The following is a 21,978-nucleotide window of genomic DNA, read 5'->3' as shown; positions in this document are numbered from 1 at the left end:
GATTTTTCCTGGGAAATTAAATTTGCAGAGAAGTTATTCCCTATGAATGTAATGTCACTTGTAATGTCTTTCCATACCCCAGAACTGTAATATATAAAATATAGCAAAAATCTTTATACTCACCGTTCATTTATCTGGCCTCTCCGCTCCTCACTGCTCTTTGCCCAGTCCTTATTGCTTCTGCGGATTGGCGTTAGTAGAGCTGAAATCCTCGGGGCTTCAGTCATTATGCATGCCGTGACATCATGGGCCACAACCTTTGCGGGCGCATGCACAGAATTCCCCTGGGCATTGGAAACCCAGAAGCCTTAGCCTAACAACCGAGGCTCCACAGATTTCCAAGCCACCAACACTGATCCGAAGATGTGATGAGAACCGGTAGCTCATGTTGTTGGTGTGCATGCTGCATTCTATAACTAACTGAGTCCTTTACTACCTGGTGCTGCCTTTATACATCTTAGTGACTTTCTTGGCTTTGCTTCTCCATGTCTTATTGGACCTCTACCCTCTCTTTGTCTACTTCCATGTCTTCTCCGCAGTTTTTGATTTTTGTTATTTACTTTTTGTTTAGTATGCTTTAAATGCAATGGTTCAATAAAATTCATCTTGTTTGTATACTATTTTCTGGTGGTTTATGGCTTACTCTTCTTCGTCTTCAATATTGTCATGCTGGAACATCGCAAATCAAACGGTCAATCGGTAGGCCGAAAAACCTCTGTAGCGACGCAAGTCAATGACCTGTGAGGTGCGATCGGTGGAAGTGAGCATAAGGTGACTGTGCTTTCTGCAGCAGCATATCCAGGCCGGGATAGTGGTGGAGAAATTTCTGTACCACCAGGATGAGGTTGTGATCCATGCAAGGCACGTGTGTGAGGTTACCCTGGCTTAGGGCCACTACTATGTTTGCACCATTATCACACACGGCCTTCCCTGGCTCCAGGGTCAGTGAAGACAGCAATTGCTCTAACTCAACCTGGATAGCTGTCAACAACTTTTGAGCAGTGTGACTGCGATCTCCAAGCATATTTATTTTAACACTGCCGGATTGTGGTGAGCCATGGCTGCACAGTACGGAGGTGGGGGAATTCTATTTGCACTGATGGAATGTGTGTCTGATTAACAGAGGGGTTGAGGGCACAGGTGGAGGCACTAGAGGAAGTGGAGGAGCCATAAGCAGTGGAGGAAGTGTTAGATACAGAGGTTTGTCCCGCAAGGCTTGGAGATTCAAAGACTTGTGGTGCAGCCCCTTGACCGCCTGCCCTCACAGTCACCAAAGTCAACCAGTGCCCAGTCAGCGAGATGTAACGTCCTTGCCCATGTTTGCTCATCCCTGGCAGACATAGATTTTTTCAGGGAATGGGTGATGCTGTCTGCGGCATTCTGGTGTAGCGCAGGCACAGCTTTCTTAGAGAAGAAATGACTACTGGGCAACTGGTACTGGTAGACTGCGATGGCCATCAACTTTCTGAAACTGTCTGTATTCACCCGGTGGAAAGGCAGCATTTCCATGGCCGTAAGATTGGAAATGGTAGAGTTCAAGCTCTTAGCTTTGCCATGTATAGGAGAAAACATTCTTTTACGTGACCACAACTGCGGGACCGAAGTGTTATGAATGGGTCACCGAGGAGGATAGCAGGAACAGACTAAGCCACCAGAAGACCAGAGAGCTTGGTAACTAAGAGCATTGCAGACCCCTGATCCTATCCACACAACTGGCAGTAGCCGTGCAGCGTTCCTACAATGCCCTAGATGCTTCGTCACAGCCGGAGGACCAACTAAGCCTAAAGACAGAAAGATGAAATCTAAACTGCCCCAGAGCAGATCCCCAAAGGAATAGACAGCCCCCAAACATATATTGTCGATGAGACACAAACACAGGCAGACAGAGAACAGACTGAGCAAACGGTGGGGCCCAAGCTGTCTGGACAGGACAGGACAGAAAAGATACTGTCTGCAATCACGCACAAAACCCTGAAAAAGTCCAACACTTCTGATATACAAAAAACCTAAGGTCACATGACATCATCCCCGCTTGATCAGCGCTCTGGTATAAGCTGGAAGCAAAGCAAAAAGATACTAACATAACAGGGGACTGAACAAGCTGTAACATATGAAGCAGGGCCCAGCGCTGCCCCCAGCAGGGAGCACACTGAACCCTAGCAACAAAGCAGAAAGCAAAAAAAAGGCACAACGAGATTAGATATAATAATAATAATAATAATAATAATAATAAATGTTATTTTTATAGCGCCGACATATTCCGCAGCACTTTACATTCAGAGGGGATTTGTACAGACAATAGACATTACAGCATAACAATAATCACATACAGTAGATTATAACAAATAACAAGAGGAGTGAGGGCCCTGCTCGCAAGCTTACAGTCTATGAGGAAAGAGGTAGACACGAAAGGTGGGTGGTAACCGTTGCTCTGATTGTATGGACCAGCCATAATGTTAAGTGTGTAACAGTACAGACACAGAGGGCTAATGGATGCATAAAGCATGTGGGAACATGATGCTGGGAACCTGGTTATGGTAAAACTTTTGGCTCTGCCACACAGGGATAGGTTAGGTTAATGTGTTGAGTCGATAGGCCAGTCTGAATAAATGCATTTTCAGGACACGCTTAAAATTGTGGGGATTGGGGACTAATCGTATTGACCTGGAAAGTGCATTCCAAAGAATTGGCGCGGCACGTGTAAAGTCTTGGAGACGGGAGTGGGAGGTTCTGACTATTGAGGATACTAACCTCAGGTCATCAGCAGAACGGAGGGCGCGGGTAGGGTGGTATACTGAAACAAGGGAGGAGATGTAGGGTGGTGCTGAGCCATGGAGGGCTTTGTGGGTGAGGGTAATAAGTTTATACTGAATTCTGGAGTGGATGGGTAGCCAGTGTAATGACTGGCACAAGGCAGAGGCATCGGTGTAACGATTGGTGAGGAATATGATCCTGGCTGCAGCATTCAAGACAGATTGGAGAGGGGAGAGTTTGGTAAGAGGGAGACCGATTAGAAGAGAGTTACAATAGTCGAGACGAGAATGAATAAGAGAAACAGTAAGAGTTTTTGCAGAGTCAAAAGTAAGAAAAGGTCGAATTCTAGAAATGTTTTTGAGGTGCAGATGACAAGAGCGAGCCAGTGATCGAATGTGGGGGGCAAAGGAAAGCTCGGAATCAAGTATGACCCCAAGACAGCGGGAATGTTGCTGGGGAGTAATAGTGGAACCACACACAGAAATAGCAATGTCGGGTATAGGTACATTAGTAGCGGGAGGAAACACCAGGAGTTCAGTCTTTGACAGGTTCAGTTTCAGATATAGTGAGGACATGATATTAGACACAGCGTTTAGACAATCGCCAGTGTTTTCTAGAAAGGCTGGCGTGATGTCAGGAGAAGAAGCGTATAATTGGGTGTCATCAGCATAGAGATGGTACTGGAAACCAAATCTACTGATTGTTTGACCAATAGGGGCAGTGTACAAGGAGAAGAGGAGGGGGCCTAGAACCGATCCTTGAGGAACCCCAACAGTAAGGGGAAGGTGAGAGGAGGAGGAACCGGCAAAAGAAACAGTAAAGGAGCGGTCGGAGAGACAGGAGGAGAACCAGGAGAGAACGGTGTCCTTGAGGCCAATGGAATGGAGCATAGTGAGGAGGAGCTGATGATCCACAGTGTCGAATGCTGCAGAGAGATCCAAGAGAATTAGCATGGAGTAATGACCATTTGATTTAGCTGTTAGCAGATCATTAGAGACTTTAGTGAGGGCAGTTTCAGAGGAGTGTAAAGAGCGGAAACCGGATTGGAGAGGGTCGAGAACAGAGTTTTCTGAGAGATAGCGGATAAGACGGGAGTGGACCAGGCGTTCCAGGAGTTTAGAGATGAAGGGAAGATTAGAGACAGGTCTATAGTTAGCGGCACAGTTTTGGTCGAGGGATGGTTTTTTAAGTAGTGGATGTATGATGGCATGCTTAAATGAGGGAAAAATACCAGAAGAGAGAGAGAGGTTAAATATTTTAGTTAGGTAAGGGGTGACAGCAGGGGAAAGGGACTGGAGGAGATGTGACGGAAATGGGTCACTGGTGCAAGTAGTTGGGCGAGAAGATGCAAGGAGCCTGCTTACTTCTTCTTCTGTGACTGGTTCAAAATCAGAGAGTGAGTTAGATGCAGTGGGGGAGGGAGGACAGTGCATGGTATGAGGGGATTTGGAGATAATTTCCTGTCGGATCTGGTCAATTTTTTCTTTGAAGTAATTGGCCAGATCGTCAGCTCGGAGCTCCGTGGTTGGGGCCTGTACTCTTGGATTGAGTAGAGAATGAAAAGTGCCAAAGAGACGTTTCGGGTTATTGGACAGTGAGGTGATGAGGGTGTTGAAATAGGTTTGTTTGGAGAGGTGAAGGGCAGTGTTGTATGTTCTAAGCATAAACTTAAAATGGATGAAATCTTCGTGTAGATTGGATTTTCTCCACAGACGTTCGGCGCACCTGGAGCACCGCTGCAGGAAACGTGTTTGCACCGTGTGCCAGGGTTGTCGCCGTCTGTGTTGTGGTGTTCTATTTATAGGGGGTGCAAATTCATCCAGGGCACTTTGAAGTGTTTCATTGTAATGCTTCAATGCAGAATCAGGACATGAGAGGGAGGAGATAGGGGCCAATGAAGACTGCAAGTTCTTCAGAAGTTTCTGGGTGTTAATGGCCTGTATGTTTCTATAAGTCTGGACAGTGGGGGTGACCTGAGCAGCCTGGCAGTTCTGTATAGAGAATGAAAGAAGATTGTGGTCAGAGAGCGGGAGAGGGGAGTTTGCAAAATCATCCACTGCACAAAGCCGAGAGAAGACCAAGTCGAGGGAGTTTCCGTCTTCATGCGTTGGAGAATTAGTAAGCTGCGAAAGGCCAAATGAGGAGGTTAGAGATAAAAGGTGAGTAGCAGATGGGGAGAGGGGAAGAGCAATGGGGATGTTGAAATCACCCATGATGAGGGTAGGGATGTCACAGGAGAGAAAATGTGGAAGCCAAGTGGCAAAATGATCCAGGAACTGATGGGAGGGGCCGGGAGGACGATACACCACTGCCACTTGCATGGAGAAGGGGGTGTAGAGTCTGACGGCATGGACCTCAAAAGAAGGGAAGACAAGTGAGGGTACTTGAGGGATAACCTGAAAGGTACATTTTGGTGATAGGAGCAGACCAACGCCTCCACCAGCTCTATTGTCTGATCTTGGGGTATGAGAGAAGTGTAGCCCCCCGTATGAAAGAGCAGCAGCAGCGGTAGTATCTGACTGCTGGATCCAGGTTTCAGTAAGAGCCAGGAGGTTAAGAGAATTAGAAAGGAAGAAGTCATGAATGAAGGAGAGTTTGTTACACACTGAGCGAGAATTCCAAAGTGCACAATTAAGAGAGACAGATGGCATGCAGGGAATATTAATAAGATTAGAGGGGTTTCTGAGTGTAGCAGTGGGGGGGTTTGACTTTCTATAACATGGGGGACCAGGGTTGGGAGCAATGTCTCCTGCGACTAGGAGAAGGAGGATAGAAAGAGTGAGCAGATGGTTAAGTGATTTGTGAGAGCGTCTCTGGTGTTGAATGGTGGGACTGCCTGGATCTGTGCAATTTAACAATGTGAAAAGAGCGTGAGTGCTATACATAGGAGAGGAAAGAAGCGAGGGGCCAATATGGATGGAGTGTGGAGAGTTAATGCCAGGGCGGTGGATGTGTGTGAATGCAGCGGCCAGGATATAAATTACACAAATGCATATGGTATATATTTGTTGTACTCCTAATGTACAGGGAGTAGATGTATATAAATGTCTTACCTGTCTCCTGCCCTGTCTAACTGCCATGTTATAACTGCCAGAAGTACTTTGATACATGTACTTCGATTACATGTGCATAAATGCCACCCCTGCATAAATTAGATGCAAAGGATTAGCAAAATGATCACTTAGCTGAACCATCCAGATCAGGCAGGGGACAAAAGAACTCCAAATGCACAAAGAGGAAATCACCAGCAACCTCCAAGAGCAGCCAGCTCAATTATATGCTCCCAGCCAGTAATCCTAGGTTACCAATTACTATCGTCAGGTGGAGAAATTCCATCCACCTGGCCAGCTCCACTACTCTCAGTAACCACCAGAGGGAGCAGAGGGAGCTTCGGCTCAAAACTTTGTGCATGGGAATTCACAACAGTACCCCCCCTTGAGGCGGGGTCACCGAACACTCATCCACGCCGCCAGGCCTGTTATGAATTTGTCACTGAGGAGGATGGCAGGAACAGGCTAAGCCACCAGAAGACCAGAGAGGTTGGTAACTAAGCGGATTGCAGACCCCTGATCCTATCCACACAACTAGCAGTAGCCGTGGGGCATTCCTACAAAGCCCTAGACACTTTGTCACAGCCGGAGGACTAACTAAGTCTGAAGACAGAAAGATGAAATCTAAGCTGCCCCAGAGCAGATCCCCAAAGGAATAGACAGCCCCCAAACATATATTGTCGGTGAGACAAGATGAGACACAAACACAGGCAGAGAACAGACTGAGCAAATGGTGGGGCCCAAGCTGTTTAGACAGGACAGGACAGAAAAAGATACTGTCTGCAATCACGCACAAAACCCTGAAGAAGTCCAACACTTCTGATATACAAAAAAACCTGAGATCACAAGATCTCACCCCCGCTAGATCAGCACTCTGGTATAAACTGGCAGCAAGCAAAAGCCAAACGAAAACAAACGAGCTTAAGGATTTCCAAAATCTTTTAAGGTCCAATAAACCTTGGCTTGAATATTGGTGATGCAACCTTCATGGTAATATTTTTTGAGGACAACCAAACCATATCACCCACTTTAAACTGGGGACCAAAGGTCCTATGCCGGTTGGAAAACCGTTGAGCCTTTTCCTGAGAGTGGGACAACTTATCCACTAATTGGTCCCAAATTTGCTGCATTCTCTCTACCACAGAATGCACACCTGGGTAGGCAGAAGCTTCTACCTGCCCCAAAGAAAATCGAGGATGAAACCCAAAGTTACAAAAAAAAGGAGACATCAAAGTGGCAGAGCTAGCCCTATTGTTTAGCGTGAATTTGGCCGAGGGCAAAAATGAGACCCAATCATCCTGATCAGCAGATATGAAACATCTCAAATAGGACTCCAACATCTGGTTTGTTCTCTCAGTCTGCCCATTGGTCAGAGGATGAAATGCAGAGGAGAAAGACAACTGAATTCCCAGTTTGGAACAAAAGCCTTCCAAAATCTGGAAACAAACTGGACCCCTCTGTCCGACATAATGTTCTCAGGAATCCCGTGCAAACGAACCACTTGTTGTAAAAACAAGGGCACCAACTCAGAAGAAGATGGCAACTTTGGGAGTGGTACAAGATGGACCATCTTAGAAAATCTATCACAAATCACCCAAATAACAGTCATTCTCTGAGAGACAGGGAGATCAGAGATAAAATGCATTGAGAAATGGGTCCATGGCCTCCTAGGCACCGGCAGGGGCATCAACAAACCACTAGTTCGAGAACAGGGCTTAGGCCGAGAACAAGTCCCACAGGACTGCACAAAATTCCTGACATCACGAGATTAGGCAGGCCACCAAAAAGACCGACTCACCAAATCTCTGGTACCAAAGATACCTGGATGACCAGCCAACATGGAGCAATGAATTTCAGACATTACTCTTTTCCTCCACTGGTCAGGGACATACAATTTTCCCATAGGGCATCGTTCAGGTTTATCCTCCTGAAATTCCTCCAGGGCACGTCTCAAATCAGGAGAGATGACAGAAAGAACTACACCCTCATTTAGAATGGTCATAGGCTCGGTCACGTCAAGAGAATTCGCAAAGAAACTCCTAGAAAGGGCGTCCGCGTTAACATTCTTAGTGCCCGGAAGAAAGGAGACCACAAAATTAAAACATGTGAAAAACAAGGCCCACCTAGCCTGTCTAGGTTTCAAGCACTTGGCCGATCCAAGATAAATCAAATTCTTTTGATCGGTGAGGACCACAACTTGATGTCTAGCTCCCTCCAACCAATGTCCCACTCTTCAAATGCCCCCTTCATGGCCAATAATTCCCGATTCCCCACGTCATAGTTACGTTCAGATGGAGAAAATTTTCGAGAAAAGAAAGTACAGGGATTCATCTTAGAGGTTACCGGATCTCTTTGGAACAAAACGGCTCCTGCACCAATCTCAGAAGCATCTATCTCCACCAGAAAAGGGAGTGAAACATCAGGTTGCCGTAGAACCGGAGCAGAAGTGAATCTCTGCTTAAGCTCTTGAAATGCCGAGACTGCCTCTGGAGACCAATTTACCACATAAGCACCCTTTTTGGTCAAATCCGTCAAAGGTTTAACAATACCAGAAAAATTACTTATAAATTTACCGTAGAAATTAGCAAAACCCAATAACTTCTGAAGAGCCTTCAGAGAAGTGGCTGAACCCAATCATAAATGGCCTGTACCTTGGCTAGGTCCATTTCAATAGCAGATGGGGACAAAATGAATCCCAAAAATAAAATCCTCTGTACACCAAAAAGACATTTCAATCCCTAACATACAGAGTATTTTCCCTCAAAATCCGGAACACAGTCCGGACATGTTCCACATGAGAATCCCAATCACTGGTAAAAATCAAAATATCATCCCGATAAATGATCAAAACTTATCCACAAGGTCCCGGAAAATATCGTTCATAAAAGACTGGAAGACGGAAGAGGCATTAGTGAGCCCAAAAGGCATCACCAGGTACTCAAAATGTCCCTCCGGAGTATTAAATGCCGTCTTCCATTCATCCCCGTGCTTGATGCGAATAAGATTATACGCCCCCCTGAGGTCAAGTTTGGTAAACCAACAAGCACTTTTAACTCTGGAAAATAAATCAGAAATCAGGGGTAACGGGTACTGATATTTAACAGTGATTTTGTTAAGGGAACGATAGTCAATACATGGCCTTAATGAGCCATCTTTTTTGGCCACAAAGAAAAAATTAGCACCCAAAGGCGAAGAGGATGGTCTGATATAACCCTTCTCCAATGATTCCTTGATATAAGAACGCATAGCATCATGTTCAGGTACAGATAAATTGAAAAGCCGACCCTTGGGAAATTTACAACTGGGCATTAACTCAATTGCGCAGTCATAACTCGTATGAGGAGGCAAAGACGCGGACTTACTCTCACTAAACACATCAGAAAAATCAGCCAAATAGTCAGGAACGTCTTGAGACTGGGGAGAGGTGGAGAAAACAGGAGTGTCACCAAGAACACACTGACAACCCCAACTTACCACAGACAGAGATTTCCAATCTAAAATAGGATTATGGGTTTGTAACCAAGGAAAACCCAGTACAATAGTATCATGTAAATTGTGCAACACCAAAAATTTACAATTCTCTTGATGGTCCTGGGCGACCCGCATTACCACCTGGGTCCAAAACTGGGGTTTATTCTCCACCAAAGGGGTAGCATCAATCCCCCTCAAGGGAATTGGGGTTCTCAGGGGCACCATGGGGAAAACACAACACTTGGCAAAGTCAAGATCCATCAGATTCAAAGCTGCTTCTGAATCAACAAAGGCCTTAGCAGAAATAGTAGACAAGGAGCAGACCAAGGTAACTGCCAACAGGAACGTAGGCTGTACACTACCCACCGCAAATGCGTGAGCAAAATGTTTTTCTCGCTTAGGGCAGACAGAAATAAAATGAGAGGCGACCCCACAAAAAAAGCATAACTTATTACGCCTTCTGAACTCTTGATGGTGCGCCCTAGACAAAACCCTTTCACATTGCATGGGTTGAAAAGTTTTTCTCGAAAGGCAGCACCGCCTCTCGCGTGCCTTTATGTTCACGTAAACGATCAATTTGAATGGCTAATGACATGGAGTCGTTAAGACCAGAGGGGACAGGAAATCCCACCATAACATCTTTTACAGTTTCTGCCAGACCTTTCCGAAAGAGAGCTGCTAGGGCATCATCATTCCATTTAGTAAGGACCGCCAACTTTCAGAACTTCTGGCAATATAACTTTGCAGCATCCTGAACCTGGTTCAATGCCAATAAGGTTTTCTCAGCTTGATCAATAGCATTAGGTTCATCATACAACCCCAGGGCCTGAAAAAACGCATCCACATTAGCCAGAATAGGATCTCCAGGTGTCAGAGAAAAAAGCCCAGTCCTGGGGATCGCCGAGCAGCAAGGAGATGACAATTTTAACCTGCTGCACAGAGCTCCCCAATGAATTAGGCTTCAAAGCAAGAAATGTTTACAGTTATTCTTGAAATTCAAAAATTTTGACCGATCCCCCGAAAACACATCAGGAGTAGGGATCTTTGGTTCTACAGCAGATGATTGAGCGAGATAGGCAGAAATTCCCCGCACTTCAGCAGCGAGCTGCTCAATACGATCGGACAATTGCTTAGTCTCCATTAAAGAAAAATCCTCCTACGGCCCCAGAGAAAAAGAGGAAAAAATATATTAAAAAATTCTGACACTTTTTTTTTTCAATTCTTTTCTTCTTTTAAGTACCCTAGAGTCTGCGGTTAGGCTGGTGACTCTGTTATGAATGGGTCACCGAGGAGGATGGCAGGAACAGGCTAAGCCACCAGAAGACCAGAGAGGTTGGTAACTATTAGGGACGGTGGAACGCACTAAATATAAAATAACGTAAAGTGCGTTCGCTGCCCGGGGTCCACCGTGCAGAAGGTGTTAACACTGCTGCTAGCTGATGGCGGACGTACAATATGGCGGTATAACGCACGCGGGTTGAACGTCACCCATGTGCGCTGAGCGATCTCTGTTTTACTCACAGAGATGCCTTAAGTGCAAAACACAAAAAGGCTGAGCCTGTTAGCGTCACAGGTCTCAGAGGAGTGCACGCACGGTATATGGTCAAAGGAGCTGGGCCCAAGGCAGAGGGTCAGCATCCGTCTAGACCTACCGTACATGCGGCATCGCAACTGCGGATGCCAAAAGGAGCTGCAGACTGCAGCGCAGTGACAGACACTGCCGCTAGTCGATAATGCCCAAGAGGTGGCGCACTGTCGGACGCTAATACTGTGTAGATGCTTATTGTGGCTATAGCTTGCCACTGGCTGGCGCTAACTCTAAAGCTATGTCCCTATACACACTCGTAATATCAGAGGGAGGGGATCTTAATGAGTCATTCGCAGGTTCATGCATCGATCATCATTTACACAGTAGCAACTAGAGACTATACTAGCACATGGCCGCGCGGCCATGCGAACATTTTATAGCCAGAACCTTCCAGATCCCTGAGATGGACCAATCAGATCTGGAGAAGGACCTGGACATGTGGCTCCCGATCTCCAATGGGAGATCGTCTCATGAGCATGCTCAGTAGAGCTATGGAGGGACATAGCCTCTGGAGTGATTTGCTGCTGAGCAGCCTGCATTACCATTGCTGACCCAAAGGTGGCAGCAATAGCCAACCCCACAGAGCTGGTCTTGGCAGAGCATCTGGGAAGCCGGGATTGCGGAGCAATATCCTCTGCGGTCGAAAGATAATGGGAGACCGCAGAATGTGAGGCTCTGGATTCCTGTTGAACCGCTGCAGGAACCCGACGCCTAACAGGTAACTAAGTGGACTGCAGACCCCTGATCCTATCCACACAACTAGCAGTAGCCGTGGAGCATTCCTACGATGCCCTAGATGCTTCGTCACAGCCGGAGGACTAACTAAGCCTAAAGACAGAAAGATGAAATCTAAACTGCCCCAGAGCAGATTCCCAAAGGAATAGACAGCCCCCAAACATATATTGTCGGTGACACAAGATGAGACACAAACACAGGCAGAGAACAGACTGAGCAAACGGTGGGGCCCAAGCTGTCTAGACAGGACAGGAGAGAAAAGATACTGTCTGCAATCATGCACAAAACCGTGAAAAAGTCCAACTCTTCTGATATGCAAAAAAACTGAGGTCACACGACCTCACCCCCGCTAGATCAGCACTCTGGTATAAACTGGATGCAAAGCAAAAAGATACTAACATAACAGGGGACTGAACAAGCTGTAGCATATGAAGCAGGGCCCAGTGCTGCCCCCAGCAGGGAGCACGCTGAACCCTAGCAACAAAGCAGAAAGCAAAAAAAGGCACAACCAGATTAGATGCAAAGGATTAGCAAAAGGATCACTTAGCTGAACCATGCAGATCAGGCAGGGGACAAAAGAACTCCAAATGCACAAAGAGGAAATCACCAGCAACCTCCAAGAGCAGCCAGCTCAATTATATGCTCCCAGCCAGTAATCCCAGGTTCCCAATTATTGTCGTCAGGTGGAGAACTTCCATCCACCTGGCAGCTCCACTACTCTCAGTAACCACCATAGGGAGCAGAGGGAGCTTCGGCTCAGAACTTTGAGCAGGGGAATTCACAACACCGAGGGCTGGCTGCTGTGCTGAGAGAGGGTGAATTAAGGTGAACAAGACAAACTAGTGGACTGCGATTGAAGTGCAGGCAGAGATGCTATTGTGGATTGAGAAAGATGTGTTGTGCTAGGAGACACAAAAATAGCAGGCTTCTCCACTTCCATAAGAGTTATGGGTTGTCACCCACCCCACTGTAGCGGGTAGAATAGTGGATTTTCTGCAGTCAGGGACCTGTGTGAGAACACTTCGCATGGTGACGTGGGAGGAAAAAGCAGCAGATGTGGGTGATGGGAATGCAGGTGGTTGGCGAGGCTCACTAGTCAGCATTTTCGCCCATTGAGGTTCCCAGACTAAAGCATGTTGTTCATGGATGTGCCGGTTCATGCATGTAAGTGTAAAATTATTGCAATTTTTGCCTCTACTGATTTTTTTTTGCAAATTTGGGTCATCCTTTGCAATCTCAGAAAAAGCCCAGGCTATGCAACCCTTGCTGCCCCTGCAAACTGCAAAGACTCGACCAGAACTGGCCACATCCAGAGTTAGAACTGAAGATGCAGTGCTTGTCGTGGTTACATTACTTCGTGTCCGTGCGTGAAACCTCCTCCACCTCTTTTGCTGAGTTGCTCAGCTGCATACCTCTGGGTTCACACCAAATGGGATCTACAACCTCATCGTCATCCTCTCTGTTCTCACACCCCTCACCCTGAGAGTCACCCTCCTCCTCTTCCTGCCTGATTCCACAGTACAGTCCATGTGCGCCTCTGGTATCTGAGTCTCATCAGGATCACCTCCACCCCTGGTGGTTAACATCTGGTGATGAGGGTCTGGATTCTGTTCGGACCCTACTTCGCCTGGCCCCAGATCCAACATGAAAAGATTTCGGGTGTTGGTGATGCTTTCCTCCTCTGGATTCTGTGATTCTTCGCAGCAGACCTCGGATGCCCAGGGAATAGCATGTGTGAACAGCTCTGCAGAATGGCCCATCTGCTGTTCCCCACAATCTGCTGGGCATTTGGAAATTTGTGGCATCAGGGAAGCAAGAGTGATTGGGGTGCCACCTCTGAGGATTGTATTGTGTGTAATCTTAAGGTGGAGGAAGAGGAGGAGAGGCCACTTGATGCAGCGCTTGCCATCCACTGGAACACATGTTCTTTTTGAGCCTCATTTACAAGGTGTACTGCTGTGCAGCTGCCAAAGAAAGGGAGTGGAGTAGCCCCTCTAGTAACAAATGTTGTTAGTGGTCTTTGGATAGGATGACACAGTGTTTATTCAGTTGAGCTTTCATTAACATTAACACCTAACCCACGTACACATCGAACACCAAGACTATTCCCTCTTCCACCACAACCTCGCTTTTTCCAACTCATGTTGTATGTACCCTTCCCCTCTTGTAACCTGCTGCTTCACAATCTTAGACCCACACCTGTCAGTCACCCGTCACTAAATAAACTATCACTATTTATTTTCTTAGATAGTGTGCCTGAACAACACTGTTAAGGCCTCTTTACATTTAGCGATGCACCAGCAATCCCAACCACGATACGACCCGGTCAGGGTCGCTGGTGCATCGCTAAATGGTCGCTAGTGAGCTGCCACACAGGCAGATCTCACAGCGATGCAGCAGCGATACAGCGGTCGTTACTTACCTTTCAGACGTGGTGATCCTGACGTCCTCCCATCCGCGTCCACGCGCCGCTCGGCGGCGCCAGCAGGAAGCCCAGCAGGAAGCGCCTGACGAGAAATGGAGCTGCGCGATCTCGCGAGATCAACGACAGACAGCGGGGGAGCCGGTCGGAGGTAAGTATCACATATAGCGATATCGCTAGCGATATCGCTGCTACGTCACCAAATTGGTGATGCTTTAGCTATTGCTAGCGATATCGCTATGTGTAAAACCACCTTTATACCTAACGATTTTTAAGAGGAAATGTGGTCTTCTGATTTCTCATTGAAACACAGTTTTATCACAAACAATTTGGATTAGCAAATGTGGCCTCCTGAGACTGCAACACACTGTTAGTGAAATCTAGGTAGATACTGGAAGATCAATTTCACACAGGACAGGATCCTATCTAGCTAACTGACAAGTTCACTTTCAGCATGAGCACTAGCAAGAGCTGGCCTCTCTGTACTGTGACACTGAGAAAAAGGCACCGGCAAAATAAGATGTCCACTTTTTATATGGACAGGGACATGTGACTTTAGTAGCAAATTACAGAAGATCTTGTGTCATGACGTTATGGATGGTTTCTGCGCCCAGATAGGCTGCTGAAATGTACACACATTAAGTTATTTTAAAGAAAAAAAGTGAAAAAAATTACACTCTGCAACTTGTCTGACCTAGACGCAATCCCTCCCCTCATCAAACACTGTCTCCCCGCCAATCATAGAGCACCACTATCCTAGCCAAAGCCATAACAAAAGCATTAGTGGAAGCACAATGATTTACTGAACAGTTATCCAATTTTGCTGGCTTTGAGCAAAAATGATCGGGAAACCGAACATGAATCCGAATGTGCTACATTTGTGCCAAATTTGAGATTGGTGAACATTTTCCGAACAAGTTCGCTCATCTCTAGTGATGAGTAAATGTGCTCAGATAAAATGTTAATCGAGCATGATCGTGTGCTGAGTGTCTTTGGCTTGCTCGAAAAATATGTTCGAGTCCCCGCGGCTGTATGACTCGCTGCTGTTCAACAGCCGCAACACATGTAGGGATTGCCGAGTTGTTATGTTCGATCATCACTAATCACAATAACGTGCTACTATATTGAAACTAATTATAGTTGCGACCCCAAAGTTGTTTTAACCAAACAGAGTAGAAAAGGGACCCTACAAATTTTCTGAATGACCTCCCTCTCTGTGTTTCCATTGTTCTGAAGTACTAGTGGCTGCTATGAATTTTTGCCTTTTGCTATTCATTAAAACTTCAATTAATACATCTAGGAATATGGAAATCACATGATCTATGAGGGTCATTCTCCTAGGCAACATCCTAAACTAATCTACTTTGTAGATACTGATAAATAAATGATTATGGAATTTGTCTAGCACGGCACCCTGCAAGTTACATTTCATTTTCCTGAATGTCCCTTCAGACATATTCTGATCTATCTTGTATTTTGCACTTTGCTCTAGGAATGACTCAGCTGAGATTCAGTTTGTTGTTTTAACAGCTTTTTTCCGTTATATCAATCTGTTCCATAATTATGTATCATTTACTCCAGAATCCTTCTCCCTTTCTTCCTCACAGAAGTAGGACAGGAGTTGTCACAGTTTGCATGATATAAAATAATGCACTGTTTAAATCCTATATCTAGCTGAACTCATAAGCCTCCTCTTGATCAATTGTATATTTAAAAGTCCACTGAGCGATTGCAGCCAGTTATGTTTTTCTTTGAAAGACTCCAGCCAGAGATCATAGGAGAGATAGAAACTAGTTCAGCTGGTCCCAGACTTGCTTCTCCCCGGATCTCTCCAGATGATTGACAGGTCTCTCCCATGAGTGTACATGTACATTGGGAGAGACCTGTAAATTAACTGGAGCGGTGCAGGTAGAGGCCAGCTGTAAATTTTCCCTTAAATCAACTGGGCACATAATACAGAACATCTGTGATAAAGGAGAAAACAAAGGCCCTTAAAGAAGTTCTGTGGTATAAACACAGTTAGAACAGTAACCTCATAATATGCATGACCACCCTTCCACCCATATCTGAGCTTGGACTATAATAATGCCTTAATAAAGAAATTATTCAATATAGTTATTATGATCTATGAGTTGCTGTTATTGCTTATCTTAATAATTATGCTTGTAATATATATAGTATATACTGTATCTATGTTGCATTGCAGTTTCCTGTTCAATTGTGTAGTGTGGAGTGGAGTGGTATCTGAGACCAAGGCATTTGTCTCCTCCTTTTTACTCCCTGGCAGCCTACAGGAAAGTGTGGGTCCTGGCTGGATGCTGTTGTTAGTTCTGTGAGGGCCTTAAGCCCGTGCAGGCTGCCTATAATCTCCTTTCCTCAGTAGTTAACCCAATTCAGCAGCATTGTTCACAGGCACTTCCTTCTTGAACTTGTCCCTATGTGCTTAACTATCAGGAATTTCCCCACTGTCATCCTACATAGACCCTCCCACTATGAGCTAGTCCTAACTTTTACTTACCCTGCTGTGTGTTGCTGGGCACAACTCCCCTACAAAATACTATCTTACAGTTAAATATCTGATAACACTATCCATTACATTATACTTATCCTACATTACTACACACTATACACATATTATACTATCAATAATTATCACACTCTACAGTTGTGGCCAAAAGTATTAACACACCTGTAATTCTGCCAGATCATACTCAGTTTCTTCCTGAAAATGATTGCAAACACAAATTCTTTGGTATTATTATCTTCATTTAATTTGTCTTAAATGAAAAAACACAAAAGAGAATGAAGCAAAAAGCAAAACATTGATCATTTCACACAAAACTCCAAAAATGGGCCAGACAAAAGTATTGGCACCATCAGCCTAATACTTGGTTGCACAACCTTTAGCCAAAATAACTGCGACCAACCGCTTCCAGTACCATTTCCGGTACGCTGCCATTTTTAGATCTCTCCACAGGTGTTCTATGGGATTCAGGTCTGGACTCATTGCTGGCCACCTTAGAAGTCTCCAGTGCTTTCTCTCAAACCATTTTCTAGTGCTTTTTGAAGTGTGTTTTGGGTCATTGTCCTGCTGGAAGACCCATGACCCCTGAGGGAGACCCAGCTTTCTCACACTGGGCCCTACATTATGCTGCAAAATTTGTTGGTAGTCTTCAGACTTCATAATGACATGCACACGGTCAAGCAGTCCAGTGCCAGAGGCAGCAAAGCAACTCCAAAACATCAGGGAACCTCCGCCTTGTTTGACTGTAGAGACCGTGTTTTTTTCTTTGAATGCCTCTTTTTTTCTCCTGTAAACTCTATGTTGATGCATTTGCCCAAAAAGCTCTACTTTTGTCTCATCTGACCAGAGAACATTCTTCCAAAACGTTTTAGGCTTTTTCAGGTAAGTTTTGGCAAACTCCAGCCTGGGTTTTTTATGTCTCGGGGTAAGAAGTGGGGTCTTCTTGGGTCTCCTACCATACAGTCCCTTTTCATTCAGACGCCGACTGATAGTACGGGTTGACACTGTTGTACCCTCGGACTGCAGGGCAGCTTGAACTTGTTTAGATGTTAGTCGAGGTTCTTTATCCAACATCTGCACACTCTTGCGTTGAAATCTCTTGTCAATTTTTCTTTTCCATCCACATCTAGGGAGGTTAACCACAGTGCCATGGGCTTTAAACTTCTTGATGCCACTGCGCACGGTAGACACAGGAACATTCAGGTCTTTGGAGATGGACGTGTAGCCTTGAGATTGCTCATGCTTCCTCACAATTTGGTTTCTCAAGTCCTCAGACAGTTCTTTGGTCTTCTTTCTTTTCTCCATGCTCAATGTGGTACACACAAGGACACAGGACAGAGGTTGAGTCAACTTTAATCCATGTCAACTGGCTGCAAGTGTGATTTAGTTATTGCCAACACCTGTTAGGTGCCACAGGTAAGTTACAGGTGCTGTTAATTACACAAATTAGAGAAGCATCACATGATTTTTTGAACAGTGCAAATACTTTTGTCCACCCTTTTTTATGTTTGGTGTGGAATTGTATCTAATTTGGCTTTAGGACAATTCTTTTTGTGTTTTTTCATTTAAGACAAATTAAATGAAGCTAATAATAACAAAGAATTTGTGTTTGCAGTAATTTTCAGGAAGAAACGGAGTATTATCTGACAAAATTGCAAGGGTGTCAATACTTTTGGCCACAACTGTATCTCATAGTACATTGCAACTCACATTTTACACAGTATATACAAAAGATGCTTGACCTAGTACACATACAGTGTGATTGGTGTATTCAGTGGTAGGCACATGACTACAATTGTCTACCACCTTAACAATCCGCCCATCTTTAAAGGGAACCTGTCACCCCCCCAGGCGTTTTTAACTAAAAGAGCCACCTTGTGCAGCACTAATGCTGCATTCTGTCAAGGTGGCTCTTTTAGTTGGGGTCCCTTCCTCCGCTGAAAGAATCGTTTTTATAATTTGTCACTGATACCTCTAGTTTGTCTGGGGGGCAGGTCTTTCCCCCCGGACACAGATGCCTCACAGCCATCAGTCATTTCCTCCATTCTTCTGGGCTCCACCTCCTCAGCGTTCAGTTAATTACCCGGCGCCTGCGCTGTAATCTTGTTTCTTGGGCATGCGCAGTTAGCGCTGCATGTGCACTGACATCACATGATGTCTTCCTTCTCGCGCCTGCGTGAATGCGTGGCCCAAGATCCCGCCCTGCAGTCTCTTCTGATTTATTCACACTGCGGGGTGGGATCTCGAGCCATGCGTCCACGCACGCACGAGAAGTAAGACATCATGTGATGTCAGTGGACGGGCAGCGCTAATTGCGCATGCCCAAGAAGCAAGATTACAGTGCAGGCTCCGGGTAAATAACTGAACACTGAGGAGGCGGCGCCCAGAAGAATGAAGGAAATGACTGATGGCTGTGAGGCATCTGTGTCCGGGGGAAAGACCTGCCCCCCGGACAAACTAGGGGTGTGAGTGACAAATTATAAAAATGATTCGTTCAGCGGTGGAAAGGACCCCAACTAAAAGAACCACCTTGACAGAATGCAGCATTAGTGCTGCACAAGGTGGCTCTTTTAGTTAAAAACGCCAGGGGGGTGACAGGTTCTCTTTAACAATGGTTGTCTTCAACCATCCAGACACCTAGAAGACACCAATGCACATAAAACACAACATATAACAACATGTTACGACATCATGGAAATGTTTATACAAAACTGACTCATTGGAATATGTAATATTATTTTGGATTGGGCATGCGCAGAAGCCCCATGGCTATGTGTCAGCATATTGACTGAAATACTGCATCCTTTGTCGGCAAGTCGAACTTCTCTCAGTGTGGTGTGCAGTGCATGTATGTATCTTTTTTCTCTTATTTTGTCTATTCCTTTTTAATTGTTTTAAATTGTAACTTTCATTCAAAATAAATTTAATTTTTATTCAAATCAACTGTGAAGACTGGAACTTTTCTAGGAGCACACATTTCCTTATCAAGTGGTGGAGAAGTAAGCATATTCAACAGCCTCAGTTCACTTGGCAAAGTAACAGGAGGATCTGCAGGATGGGCAAAAAATGCATCTCTTGAGATTTCCTACCAGACTCTAATTTCCTTCACCTCTATGGGTCTTGCATTGGGGACTTTGGCTATAAGAAATATTGTCAATTTCTCTCAGTGATGACTCTTTACATGTTTCTACATTTGTACATGTTTATTTGTGTATTTTTACTAACTGTTTTTTGTTTTACCATCTAGTTGCAAGTTGTGGGGTAGGGATAATCCTCATACACTGCTATCAAGGGCAGGTAGTATTCATGTTTAAGGCTTTGTCTTCTAGGCTTTCCAGGAATGTCAGTGACCAATATAGCCCCATAGTGTACAAACACTATGTATTTAGGCCATTAGAAATCCACATAGTTACACTTCAGCTCTTTACCTTTATAAGTTTCATGAGGTTGGCTTGGATAAGCTAAAGGCCCCTTTACATTTAGCGATGCACCAGCGATCCCAACAGCGATACGACCCGGTCAGGATCGCTGGTGCATCGCTAAATGGTCTCTAGCGAGCTGCCAAACAGGCAGATCTCACAGCAATGCAGCAGCGATACAGCGGACTATACTTACCTTTCAGACGCGGCGATGATGAAGTCCTCCTGCCCGCGTCCACGCGTCGCTCGTCAGCGCCAGCAGGAAGCACCCGATGAGAAATGGAGCTGCACGATCTCGCGCGATCAGCGACAGACAGCCGGGGAGCCGGTCGGAGGTAAGTATCACACATAGCGATATCGCTGCTGCGTCACAAAATCGGTGACACTTTAGCGATATCACTAGCAATATCGCTATGTGTAAGGCTGGTTTCACATTTGCGCTTTTGTGCGCAGCGCATCGTGCGCACCAGTGCGCATGCGCACTGCGCACCTATATTTAACATGATGTGCGCATGGTCTTGCGCATACTTGCGCTTTCGTGCGCATGCGTTTTTTTGTCTTTCGCGCCAGGCGCGTCAGACGCAACATGTTGCATTTTTGGTTCCGCCCTGTCTCGTTAAAACAACGCATGCGCACGGAATGCGCACGGAATGCGCAAAAACACCACATTGGAGCCTATGGGAGCGCAATACTTGCGCATGGTATTGCGCACGCTTGCGTTTTTATGCGCATGCGTTTTTACAATAAACATGACTGAAATGTGGTCTAGACAGTAAAAAAAAAAATTAAACCAAGGTGATAAAATGGTGTGGGCACTGGGATTCCACAATACTTTAAGGATTGCTCACGAGTGGACACACAGCACAAGCTGCACCAATGTAAGTATGAAAAACCTAATGTCTGGCTGAAATTTCAATACATTTCTATGTACTTATGTCTCTTTTTTTTTTATTGCAGCATGTCTTCATCTGGTGAGGAATATGTCCCCGGGACAGGGCAAGAGGCAGAAGAAGTGAGTACTATGCTTCCGTATGGATTGGAAAAAATAAACACATGTGATTAATTTTTTTGGTTTAATTTTCAGACCTCATCCTCCATCACGCCACCACCACCGGAGGAACGGCAGGAGCAGCAAGGCCAAGTGCGGGCGGGAAGACGTGATGTAAGTACAGACGGACTGTTATTTTTTTTTTTACTTATTTTCTAGTCTGGTTTATTTTTTATTTTTTTTTTTTTGGTATTTTTTTTTTTTTTTTTTTTTTAAATTTTCATGGTTGTTTTTTTCGATGTTTGTTGCTTTTTTTGCATTTATTTTCATTTAAAACAAATAATTTTTTCATGGCTTGTTTATCAATATCTAAAGCTCAAAGTGTGTATGTGTGTGTGTGTGTGTGTGTGTGTGTGTGTGTGTGTGTTTGTTTGTTTGGATATATGGGAACGGGACTATGGGATGGCGGATATGTATGATGGTATATGGTCACGGGACTATGGGATGGAGGATATACATGATGGGTATATGGGCATGGGATGGAGGATATGTATGATGGTATATGGGCACGGGACTATGGGATGGAGGATATATATGATGGGTATATGGGCATGGGATGGAGGATATGTATGATGGTATATGGGCACGGGACTATGGGATGGAGGATATGTATGATGGGTATATGGGCACAGGACTATGGGATGGCGAATATGTATGATGGGTATATGGGCACAGGACTATGGGATGGCGAATATGTATGATGGGTATATGGGCACAGGACTATGGGATGGAGGATATGTATGATGGAATATGGGCACGGGACTATGGGATGGAGGATAATTATAATTTTCTATAACTAACCACAGTTAGTTACTATGCCCGGGCAGCGCCGGGCTCTTCAGCTAGTTTTCAAGATTTTTTATTTTAAAATCTTTCAAAGATTAATGTTTGTCTTTCTTTTCTAGGCTCCACAGCGGGAGGAGGACCTCGCCCTGGACAACGACGAGCTCATCCGTCTAGTCCAGGA

Source organism: Dendrobates tinctorius, unplaced genomic scaffold (genome assembly GCF_039654945.1).
Source record: "Dendrobates tinctorius isolate UK_male_01 unplaced genomic scaffold, ASM3965494v1 ptg000145l, whole genome shotgun sequence".
Taxonomy (NCBI): Eukaryota; Metazoa; Chordata; class Amphibia; order Anura; family Dendrobatidae; genus Dendrobates; species Dendrobates tinctorius.
Note: the sequence above shows the minus strand (reverse complement) of the source record.